The 12,988-nt window shown below is 38.5% G+C and overlaps 1 protein-coding gene across 1 annotated transcript in view; it reads left to right on the top strand.

The window, feature by feature from the left end:
- The first annotated feature begins 848 nt into the window (after nucleotides 1–848).
- Nucleotides 849–12,988, top strand: part of LOC126183661 (metal-response element-binding transcription factor 2) — a 118,497-nt gene continuing 106,357 nt past the window's right edge. Inside the window, exon 1 of the mRNA XM_049925806.1 lies at nucleotides 849–1,140. The gene's annotated coding sequence lies outside the window, so the exon portion shown is untranslated. The remainder of the gene's footprint in view (nucleotides 1,141–12,988) is intronic.

Genomic DNA, 12,988 nt, shown 5'->3' with positions numbered 1-12,988 from the left:
TCAGCTGCCTACAACTTCATTAACATCATGACATTATTGGATGATGGAATTCGGCAATGAATGTGCAACGGAGTATGGAAGGGTGCAGGGTGTAGGTCCCGTGATGGTCCATCTCCTTAGCTTTGAAATCGCGCTAACTTCAACACGCCACACGCCATACGGTTGGTCTGACGAAAAAGGTCACTCCGACCAATTTCGTGGGAAATTTTATCCTCTTTATTTTCATAAGCAGTCAATTTGGCCGTAAATTAAGCCTTTTCCGAGTTATAAGCGAAAAACCCAATATAATCAAATTTCTTTCTTCGTTATTTCTGTTTTTGAACCATTTCCGAGCATGAGGGATTTTGAAAATTCGGATTACGCACTCTCGGAAATATTTTGAAAGCTTATCATAAAACTCCTGCAAAACTTCCCGTCATTTGGGCTTTTTGAGCACAATTTGACTGAACCAGTAGTTCACTCTTTCGCAGTTTGAAGGACCTGTTTCTTTCTTGGTACAAGCAATTAATAAAGTAATTAAGAATCGTACGGAAAAAAAGTTTTTCTCTTTAGTCCTGAGAGTGAAAGAAATATATATTATTACTTTCAAATTAATTGTTTATTTACAATAAAGGATTGTTAAAATTATTTATTTTCTCTGCGTTTACTACCGATTCAGTTGAAAATTTTTTCAACTGTTTTTTTATCTATATTTATTAGTTCGATATCAGCCTGGAGTAAATTTTTAAATTTACTAACAGAAATCAGTTTCGTAGGTTAAATAGCACACTCGATTTTGTATATGGCGGTCGATAACCACCTATACTCGAGCAACGTTCGATAGTCGTGTTTGAAACGTAACTTCCAAGATGGTGCACGGACAGTTTTGAATTTTAACATTGTGTTCAGGCTATGCAGATTTCTTGACTTTGGATTTCTGGACAAAAAATTCGTCGCGGCAGCTTTTGGGAATTCTCAGCCACACATGGACGATATTTTTAGTCTCTTATTTTGAGTGATCCGTGCGCACGGACGTTGTATTTGGGAGTGAATTTTGCCGCGCATCGCAAGCTAACATTCAGTTTTTTTAATACTTAACATGGCTGACACTCAATAATGAAGAGGAAACCACTTAGTGTTGTTGACTGTCGTAACATGAAGGTAAACCATGTTTCTACCTCGTTGCGATAGAGACAGCCTCTTACCTGAAGCTAGGAGATTATCGTGTTCCGAAGGAACGACTGTTCTCAGTGTATATGTGTGTGTGGCTCGGCTGGGTGTGGAGATGGTTTTGTTCGTTCTACGAAAGCGAGTAGTGACGTTAGGTGAATAAGTAACTTGTTGGAAAAGTACTAATGTTATATTTTATTTCGAATTCATGGAAATTGAAAAGTGGATTCTTTCTAGTATTTAATGAATAAATCAATGGTAGACATTGATTGCTGTTGCGATTGGCTGCTATTCGGTTGATCATTTGAGCCGACAACAACTGACTATGTACTGCAATTTATTGCGTTAGGGTCATTTGTTGGCAGTATTGTATTGCTAAAAGTATTGTGGACGGTGTTGCAAATCTTCTTTATGCTGTATTTTTAAATTTTTATTCAGAGTTCACGCTGGTTGTGCAGAGGTAACACGAGAACGCCTCGACTTGTATATGCCGTGTGTCATCTGTTGACAGTCACTTGAGACTGTTGCAGTTCAGAAAGCTATATTGATAGCGCGGAAATGTTGGTCTCTCCAAATTGTAACGTTTCGTGCTTGAATGGAAAAAATTGCAAGTACGAAACTTGCTTTAACGCGTTTGTAAAGCCACTTTTTACCAGGCTAGTATTAATTTCATTCAGTAGTTACGCGTTGAGTGATTTCATAGTGTGGATATGCAAGATGATTTGTCTTAAGGCGTAGTATATAACATAGTCTGAGCTGTTTCGCATTTGTATGTATATTTAACGGAATTTATATTTTTTTCAGTACTTGGTCAAGAACTGTGCTGAATTGTACAGTCTCGATTGAATGCCATATAAAATTCAGTTAAATGATTGATTGGAAGCACACAATTTCCGTGATATTTGAAGTGGTATAAAGCCCAATTGCAGTCAGCTTTGGGAGGTGGGGAGAAGGCGGTTTCTTCTGCGTTATTAAATACGCTATGTTGTAAAATAAATTCTAGTACCGGTTGTGTTGTATGTCTGGTACTGTAATGCCTTTGGGGAAAACTGTACGCTAATGACGTCTGTTTTATATTGTTGTGGGAGCAGTGTCATATCTTTATTTGAAGGAGGGAGAAAAAGCTGTGCGCAGTTAATGATCCACTGTTATGCATTGAGAACATTCCATCTATAGCTAAGCAGTTTAGGTATATTATTTTCAATGTCATTGTGAAAAAATAAAAATCAGCAGCATAAACGCGCCGTAGCAGATGAGATTTGGTGAATTTTCGAAACATTTTGATAGATATTAGTAACTAAAGGAATGGCATAAACTACAATATGAAATATTAAAGTTGTTTGAGTGTTGACAAGTAAGATGGTCCAAGTGTTGTTTTAGCTGAATATAGGCCTACTGTGGACATGCACAATGTTTTGTTAACACTGTATTCAAATGGTGCCATTCTTTCTGCAGTATGGTGGTGTATGCTTGTATCTACTCAGTGCCCGCCCCCCCCCCCCCCCCCTGTTTTCTTTCAGTGTTGTGTTTATTTATACTGTCATTTATGTGAAAAAAAGGCAACTGTTTTAACTTTCTAAAACCTAGACAGAGATATGTGATGTTTGTGACTATTGTGAACCTTCTGGTTCTTTGTAATAGCGTCATAGGTTTTACATATTAGGATAGAGTTGTTCAAAGCATTCAGAAACAGTTAAGATTAAGAATATGGTTAGTAATGAAAATGTTGGTGCTACATTATAAATGGATGGTTTGACACTTTCTGTACTGCTGTAGGTGGCCCATGTATGTTAAACATTTTTTAAAATTTGGTGCATTTATAGTTGTGTTGTTTAAACATTCTTTTTAAAATGTAAAATGTGATAGAACTGAGGAGCAGACACTGTAATGTCATATCATAGGGGTTGTGATTGGTTAATGCACTTGCGTAGCTTTCCCTATATCTTCTTTAGTAGTGTAACTGTCTGGAGAGAAGTGCAGTTCATAAATGAGTAGCATAAAATATCTGATAGAATTGAGTAAATTGAGTGCACATTAGCTGTAACTGCATAGAAATGATATATAAAATTCTCGTCCCCCCCCCCCACTCACTCTCTCTCTCTCTCTCTCTCTCTCTCTCTCTCTCTCTCTCTCTCTCTCTCTCTCAGAGAGAGAGAGAGAGTGTCAGCGAAGACTCGTGAACATGTGTAGTGCCTCCTTGCATGCACAAGCATTTGAACATCAATTTGCTTGACTAGTAATTCATAATTTGATTTGAAGCTCTTGCAGTAGCTATGTCTCACAGTCAAAATTACTGGATTTCAGTTTCACAAATTATGCGAACAATTGTTTTTTTATATAGACCTTTATGCTTTTATTGCTAGTTGACTTCATTGGAAAATGAGTATTTTGTGAGAGATGCAGGGGTAAAGTTGAAAGTAAACTTTGGTGAGTAGTATGCAAGTGACAACAATTTTTTTTATCATGTCCAGTGTAAAAAGCATCATGTTGCAAAATGCAAATGTGCTACCCATAGGCAATTCTTGTTATGCCTTCAGTTCTTGGAAGATACAACATTCTGAGACTTCCATGGAAGGCAGCTGATAATTCCACTTTGAATTGTTGCGGACACACTTCATAGGCTTGGTCTGGCATCATCCACATAGTGCATGCCAAAGAACTGACCTACAGTATAGTAGTAGTTTATAGTGTTGCTTGAAATACAGGTGAAAATGTTTTTTTATTGTCGTTTCAACTATAATCAAGTGAAACACATTTTGTTTTGTACAGTAGTGTCCACATAATAAACGTGATTTAGTTCTCATGTCAGAGTGGCTGCCAAATGATTTTGTATGAAATTAAACATCATATTGTCTTATGGTTACTGGGAGTGGTTGAATTTTATTTTTTTATCTGAGAGTATGGCAAATTATAGCATTGAAATGCTTTTTGAAAGTCTTTAGTGTGTCACTACACAAGTATTTTAGTGAAGTTATATGAAAGATCATAAGAGTAACACTTTTGTGTTTTGGATCTCAAAACTTAGATGTAATATGCTTACTGTTAATTATTAGTACTCTTTGCTTGCTAGAGTGTGGTATTTTACAACGGTTCCCCTCTACACCCAATCTTGTTTGTGGTGTCAGACTGATTTGTAGCATAGGCCAAGGTCTAGGTTAGGTTAAAAGGTAATAATTTGGTTGACAGTTGGCGAAGCAACTAATGTGAATGCCAAATAGACGTTGTGGTAACTGTACCATACCCTAATGTTTGTTTCCCCATATTTAATGCATTTTTCATAATAAAAACTAAAACTGCAAAGTAAATTCAGAAACCATATATTAGCTCATGGACAAGTCTCAAAGTATTTTGATGCATACCTTGTACATAAATTATGAAAAATGCAAGGGGCACTCTACATAACATTTACTAAATTTACTTTTGGAATAAATGTGTACGTTATTTATCAAAGTGCTAGTAAACTGTGTTAACCAACTCATTTTTATAGCAGATAATGTGAAGTGGCTCACTGTTTCTCTTAATGACAACATACGAGTATAGCTCACTACTGCTACTTCTGCTCCTGTTGCTGTTGTTATATTACTGTGTAGAACACAGCAGCAATTATCACAGATGCTGCTTGAAACTGTTGCAGAATATTTTTGAAAGTTATGAATTGTGATGAACTAGGAAATTTGTGGATCCCATACTTTTGTTCCACCAACTAATGTCAGATGGTGCTCAGATGCTCCTTTTTTTTTTATCAAAAATTTAGTTTGGTTTGTGAGTACATATCCTGTGTGCTGTGCCCAGGTTTAGATAGTATACATCTGACTGAAATCTTTTATTTCAAAATGTAATATTTATTTGCTGAGTATTGATTTCAAATGTATGTTTTTTGAAGGAACTATTTGAAATCATACCTTCAGCTGATTTAATGACTTGAACAGCCATCAGAGCAAGTAAAGATTTTTTACAGTTGGTCTCTGTACCATCATGTGTTGCCTCAGCTGCATTGGTTGTGGATACTGGTAATTCACACAGTGCAATTTTTGAATGAAGCCCAAATTCAGTGTCACAAATCTTTGACAAATCCTATAAAATGTAGGATCTCGTTCAGATGATCCTAGTAATTAAAGTTATTATATAACATTTATAAACGATATTTGATAAAATCCCTGTACAGGTTAATACAAATGTAAGTCATGAAATTAAGTTTGAATAGATAAATGTTTTACTTGTAATTCACATCAATATGTAGGCCTAGCACTTTTAATAAGTGCTGTTGGTGCTCAACAATAGTTCTATAGATTATTATACCAAAATGACTTTTTAGCATTACTATTGTAATCTAATAAGATTTTGAAACTGCCTCACTGCAAAGTGAACATCCTGTGTATCGTAAACAGGCAATTTGAATAACATTGTGTTGGGATTATACTCCGCACTTTTGGAAATGCTTCTGACTTATTTATTTCAGGTAAGGACAGTGGATGCAGATTGTACAGTCTTACATGAGATGTGGAATCGTTAGTGAAGGCATGTGGCATTTGATTTTTCTGTTTTTCTCTGCTGTAAAGATGAGCTTTCTTTTGTGTAAATATTTGAGTAGTGGCAAATTAAATGTAAATATTTCCTGAAGAATTCTATATACCAATCAAAGATAAGGCGGTACTAAATATGGGTTGGTGGTGTGGCTGAAATGGGGAGATGTTTCCAGTAACTAAAATTGTATATAAATATAGTGCATTCAGGGAGTCTGGTAGCAATAAGCCCATGAAGGATTTAGATCATAAAAGCACATTCTCTTAGATGACATAACTTGTTACTGCCATAAACTTCTTTTTCCTGTATTTTTAAACCAGTTACCATTCCTGTTAATGTTCAAAGAATTAAATACAAGGGGAAAAATTCATTTCATATATTTCATAAGATATTTTAGCTGCTACTTGAATTTTAAAATTTTGTATAATGTCCATTGGTTGGTGCGTTCATTTCTTTACACCTGTGACACTAAGTACTTTCCCCATTACCGCCCACCTAAGTAGCTTCGCTATCTTACAGCCATTGCTGTGCCAACATACTTGGACAACTTGATTGCATTTATTGACAGTACTGTAAGTTAGCTGATATGGATTTTGCCAGTTAAACCTGTTTACTCTGTAATGCAGACAGGATGTTTGTGTGCGCTCTTATTTAAATAGTCACCGCCCAGGCCGTGAGCTCACTACAAAGAATTAGGTGAGTTCCTTTGTGGAAACGGAGGCCACTGACCACCAGTTAGGATATACTTTGAAGCAAAAATTATGCTTTCATTCAAAAATTACAATACAAAACTTTTTGATTGTGTAATATTTTTTAAACTGTTTGGGGTGGACTGTTTCCATCATTTGATTCAAATTGTTTATAGATGAATCTCTTTCATCATGGAAATCTTGTCAACTTCGTTTTCACTTTGACATTCCTGTAAAAGTTCTACAATATCTTCCTCAGAACGGACTCAGTGTTCAGTAGTAGTCATTTCGCACCTGTTAACTTGGACATAATTATTACAACCTTTCTCTCAATGTAGCTGCTGTAATTTGACACAGAGGTAACACAGGCTTCCCTAAATGACAATATTATGCAGCAGTGATGCCTGGTTGTCAGATTCGACAATGGACTATGTGAGAGCTATTAACAACCGTATCAATTGAGGACTGACATCGAGCAATGTCGAGCGCCACTTGCTGTTGAAATGGAAGGGGCTAAAGTTATTGTATGCAGAATCACTTTTCCCTATATCAACAAAATGTGTAAATTTTTTTTTATTTTTTTTTTCCACTTCTCCTCAGCAGTTATAGAAAAAACTGTTGTCAGTCATTGAATTTGTGTCTTGTGGAAACAGAACTTTTTGTTTGTGTTTAGGGATCCTTTCAATGCACCATTCTCGAACAATTTCCATGTTCAAGTGTGAAATCACACAAAGTGGTATTTTCCTTCTGATCTCTATTTTCTTACGAACTTTCTTATTTGCCATTATTAAGTAACAAATCAATAATGGCTACAAAGACTTTAACATACATGTTGTGAATTTTATAAGACTTTGGAAAACAATTTGAAGGCAATAGCACATTGACTGCTCTTATTTATCCGGCTATCCTGATTTAGGTTTTCCGCGATTTCCCTAAATCGCTCCAGGCAAATTCTGGGATGGTTCCTTTGAAAGGGCACGGCTGACTTCCTTCCCCCATCCTTTCTTAATCCAATGACCTCGCTGTCTGGTCTCCTTCCCTAAACAATCCAACTGCTCTTAGCTACTGTTGTGTGTCCAGCTGTCGTACAGTTAAGGGCACAAATTTAGAAAAATACAGAAGGTACGGGTGGATCTCTATATGCTGTGCTGCAAATTTCAAGCACAGAATACATGTGGATACTAATTTATGGGTAACATTCACATTACACAAATAGTTGTTGTTGTGGTCTTCAGTCCTGAGACTGGTTTGATGCAGCTCTCCATGCTACTCTATCCTGTGCAAGCTTCTTCATCTCCCAGTACCTACTGCAACCTACATCTTTCTGAATCTGCTTAGTGTATTCATCTCTTGGTCTCCCCCTACGATTTTTACCCTCCACGCTGCCCTCCAATACTAAATTGGTGATCCCTTGATGCCTCAGAACATGTCCTACCAGCCGATCCCTTCTTCTGGTCAAGTTGTGCCACAAACTTCTCTTCTCCCCAATCCTGTTCAATACTTCCTCATTAGTTATGTGATCTACCCATCTAATCTTCAGCATTCTTCTGTAGCACCACATCTCGAAAGCTTCTATTCTCTTCTTGTCCAAACTAGTTATCGTCCATGTTTCACTTCCACACATGGCTACATGGCTACACTCCGTACAAATACTTTCAGAAACGACTTCTTGACACTTAAATCTATACTCGATGTTAACAAATTTCTCTTCTTCAGAAACGCTTTCCTTGCCATTGCCAGTCTACATTTTATATCCTCTCTACTTCGACCATCATCAGTTATTTTGCTCCCCAAATATCAAAACTCCTTTACTACTTTAAGTGTCTCATTTCCTAATCTAATACCCTCAACATCACCCGACTTAATTCGACTACATTCCATTATCCTCGTTTTGCTTTTGTTGATGTTCATCTTATATCCTCCCTTCAAGACACCATCCATTCCGTTCAACTGCTCTTCCAAGTCCTTTGCTGTCTCTGACAGAATTACAATGTCATCGGCGAACCTCAAAGTTTTCATTTCTTCACCATGGATTTTAATACCTACTCCGAATTTTTCTTTTGTTTCCTTTACTGCTTGCTCAATATACAGATTGAATAACATCGGGGAGAGGCTACAATCCTGTCTTACTCCCTTCCCAACCACTGCTTCCCTTTCATGTCCCTCGACTCTTATAACTGCCATCTGGTTTCTGTACAAATTGTAAATAGCCTTTCGCTCCCTGTATTTTACCCCTGCCACCTTTAGAGAGTATTCCAGTCAACATTGTCAAAAGCTTTCTCTAAGTCTACAAATGCTAAAAACGTAGGTTTGCCTTTTCTAATTCTTTCGTCTATGATAAGTCGAAGGTCAGTATTGCCTCACGTGTTCCAGTATTTCTATGGAATCCAAACTGATCTTCCCCGAGGTCGGCTTCTACTAGTTTTTCCATTCGTCTGTAAAGAATTCGTGTTAGTATTTTGCAGCTGTGGCTTATTAAACTGATTGTTCGGTAATTTTCACATCTGTCAACACCTGATTTCTTTGGGATTGGATTTATTATATTCTTCTTGAAGTCTGATGGTATTTCGCCTGTTTCATACATCTTGCTCACCAGATGGTAGAGTTTTGTCAGGACTGGCTCTCCCAGGGCCTTCAGTAGTTCCAATGGAATGTTATCTACTCTGGGGGCCTTGTTTCGACTCAGGTCTTTCAGTGCTCTGTCAAACTCTTCTCCCAGTATCGTATCACCCATTTCATCTTCATCTACATCCTCTTCCATTTCCATAATATTGTCCTCAAGTGCATCGCCCTTGTATAGATCCTCTATATACTCCTTCCACCTTTCTGCTTTCCCTTCATTGCTTAGAACTGGGTTTCCATCTGAGCTCTTGATGTTCATACAAGTGGTTCTCTTATCTCCAAAGGTCTCTTTAATTTTCCTGTAGGCAGTATCTATCTTACCCCTAGTGAGATAAGCTTCTACATCCTTACATTTGTCCTCTAGCCATCCCTGCTTAGCCATTTTGCACTTCCTGTCAATCTCATTTTTGAGACGTTTGTATTCCTTTTTGCCTGCTTCATTTACTGCATTTTTATATTTTCTCCTTTCATCAATTAAATTCAATATTTCTTCTGTTACCCAAGGATTTCTACTAGCCCTCGTCTTTTTACCTACTTGATCCTCTGCTGCCTTCACTACTTCATCCCTCAAAGCTACCCATTCTTCTTCTACTGTATTTCCTTCCCCCATTCCTGTCAATTGTTCCCTTATGCTCTCTTTGAAACTCTGTACAACCTCTGGTTCTTCCAGTTTATCCAGGTCCCATCTCCTTAAATTCCCACCTTTTTGCAGTTTCTTCAGTTTTAATCTACAGGTCATAACCAATAGATTGTGGTCAGAGTCCACATCTGCCCCTGGAAATGTCTTACAATTTAGAACCTGGTTCCTAAATCTGTCTTACCATTATATAATCTATCTGATACCTTTTAGTATCTCCAGGGTTCTTCCATGTATACAACCTTCTATCATGATTCTTAAACCAAGTGTTAGCTATGATTAAGTTGTGCTCTGTGCAAAATTCTACCAGGCGGCTTCCTCTTTCATTTCTTAGCCCCAATCCATATTCCCTACTACGTTTCCTTCTCTCCCTTTTCCTACACTCCAATTCCAGTCACCCATGACTATTAAATTTTTGTCTCCCTTCACAATCTGAATAATTTCTTTTATTTCATCATACATTTCTTCAATTTCTTCGTCGTCTGCAGAGCTAGTTGGCATATAAACTTGTACTACTGTAGTAGGTGTGGGCTTCGTGTCTATCTTGGCCACAATAATGCGTTCACTATGCTGCTTGTAGTAGCTTACCTGCATTCCTATTTTTTTTAATTCATTATTAAAGCTACTCCTGCATATCCCCTATTTGATTTTGTATTTATAACCCTGTAGTCACCTGACCAGAAGTCTTATTCCTCCTGCCACCAAACTTCACTGATTCCCACTATATCTAACTTTAACCTATCCATTTCCCTTTTTAAATTTTCTAACCTACCTGCCCGATTAAGGGATCTGACATTCCACGCTCCGATCCTTAGAACGCCAGTTTTCTTTCTCCTGATAACGCCATCCTCTTGACTAGTCCCCGCCCGGAGATCCGAATGGGGGACTATTTTACCTCCGGAATATTTTACCCAAGAGGACGCCATCATCATTTAATCATACAGTAAAGCTGCATGCCCTAGGGTAAAATTACGGCCGTAGTTTCCCCCTTGCTTTCAGCCGTTCGCAGTACCAGCACAGCAAGGCCGTTTTGGTTATTGTTACAAGGCCAGATCAGTCAATCATCCAGACTGTTGCCCTTGCAACTAATGAATAGGCTGCTGCCCCTCTTCAGGAACCACACGTTTGTCTGGCCTCTCAACAGATACCCCTCCGTTGTGGTTGTACCTATGGTACGGCTATCTGTATCGCTGAGGAACGCAAGCCTCCCGACCAACGGCAAGGTCCATGGTTCATGGGGGCGGGGGGGGGAGACACTAATAGTATGGCACTATAATAGCTTTGTAATAATATACAGGGATTAAACTACTGTTCACCAATTGTATTTTACCAAAGCAGCATCAAGAATGTTCATAAAATGTATGGACACTACATTACAGTGAGAGGAATGCATACATGTGGTTTACAGTGTTACCTCATTAATTGTATGTAGTGTTAGGTTCGCTAAATTGCATAGTAAAGGCACAACCCCCTCCAATTTCCCTGCTTCCTAGTGGGAAATAATTTGATTCTTCTTTTGGTTTTATTACGTAGCCTCCCATGTCGTAGTGAGGTCCAAAATAAATTAGATTGTGCTCATAAGGGCAAAATTGGTTCTGGTTCTGGATCTTGATTAATAGTTGTGCTTCAGCCATAATCATTAAATGGCAGTTGGGAGGGTGACCTAAAAGAAGAGGTACTGAGGTTAAATGACAGGATAATGAAGATTAGAATAATGGCAAAGGGAAGAAGTATGGACGTGGTTCAGATGTGCCCCTCAAGTGGGAGGTACATCTCAAGAGGAAGAAGTCTTTGAGGAAGAACTGTAAACGCAGTTGATTGGACAAAGGATAATAGTCATGGGAGACTTGCATGCACATGTAGTGAGTGAAGGACAAGGCTATGAAAATGTACTGAGAGCAGAGTGCTAAGGAAGTAGAGTGGAGGAGGAAAGAAATTGTTGGAATTCTGCAAGAGAAATGTTTTTGTGACAGGTAACTCATGGTGTCTGAAGAAAGAGTCAGAAAGTAATGTACAGCAGGAGTCTAGCAGAAAAAGAAATCTTCAGTGGATTACATGCTTTGTGATTGGCAAATGAAGAAGACTGTAATGGATATTAAGATACTACCATCTGAGGCATTGGATAGTAACCACCGGCGGTAGTGATGAGCATGAGAATCGTGAAGGAATGGAAGAAGACAGAACCAGGAAGGGAGAACTAGAATATGGAAACTGCAGGAAAAGGAAGTCAAGGAAGAATACCAGGAGATTAAAAGAGGGAGGTAACCAAGGGGTGAACCAAAAACAGAGAAGAGGAATGAGGACAATTTTAAAAGTACTGTGGTAGAAGGTGCTATGCAGATGAAGTAACTATGCAAATGGACAAGTGGCAGAAAACTGTGGAAGGAGACATCTTGGTGGAATGAAAGAGTTAAGGAAGTAGTGGGAAGGAAGACTGAGTCTCCAAGAAAGGACCAATTTAGCAAGAGAGGAGTATAAGAGAAAGAAGCAAATAAGGCAGTGGCTGAGGAGAGAAGAAAGTGAGTGGGAGAATGGACAAAAGATGATGGAGGAAGCTAGCAGAGGAAGGAAGAAAGTACTATATGGAATGATCAAAAGTAAGAGGAGAGGTCTGCAAGAGGATGCAACAATGATAGATAGAAATGAGAATGAGGTTGATAACAGATAGACCCTGAAGGCAGTGTCAAAGTAGTAGTTTGAGCATTTGCTAAATCCAGACAGACTTGGAGGTTGGAGGTGAGGGTAAAGGACTAAAGAAGGTAGAAGTACACTCTTGGGGGTGGGACCTGACATGGAAAGAAATGGAAATGGCACTGGGTAAGATGACTGGAGGTAAGGCACCAGTTGTGGACGAAGTGCGTGTAGAAATGCTGAAGGCAGCAGGGGAGGTTGGGAAACAATGGCTGTATTGTGTGGTGAGAGTGGAGCAGAATGAGAAGACTACTCCAGAAGATTGGAAGGGGGCACTAGTTGTCCTTATAACTGAGGAAAGTAATTGGAGAGATTGTAGAAACTACAGGGGAATCACTGATATCACACTCTTCTGAGGTATATGAAAAGATCCCACAGAGCAGAATCCAAACAAGGACCAAGAACAAATTGATAGAGGAACAGCATGGCTTCAGACCTGGGCGGTCAACTGTTGACCTCATATTTTCAGTGAGGTAGCTCCAGGAGCAGCACTATGAATCTGGAGAAGATCTCATGATGGTCTTTCCCAGTATATAAATGGTATTTGATAGAGGTTGTAGAAGAAAGATCAGGGAAGCAATACAAAAGAAGGGAGTGGAAAAGGGGACAATAAGCATAGTGGAGATGTACTGTGGAAGTCTGAGTTGTGTGAAAGTGGGGAAATGAAAGGACAGGT

This window comes from Schistocerca cancellata, chromosome 4 (assembly GCF_023864275.1).
Source record: "Schistocerca cancellata isolate TAMUIC-IGC-003103 chromosome 4, iqSchCanc2.1, whole genome shotgun sequence".
Classification (NCBI taxonomy): Eukaryota; Metazoa; Arthropoda; class Insecta; order Orthoptera; family Acrididae; genus Schistocerca; species Schistocerca cancellata.
Note: the sequence above shows the minus strand (reverse complement) of the source record. Positions and strands in the feature narration are given on the sequence as shown.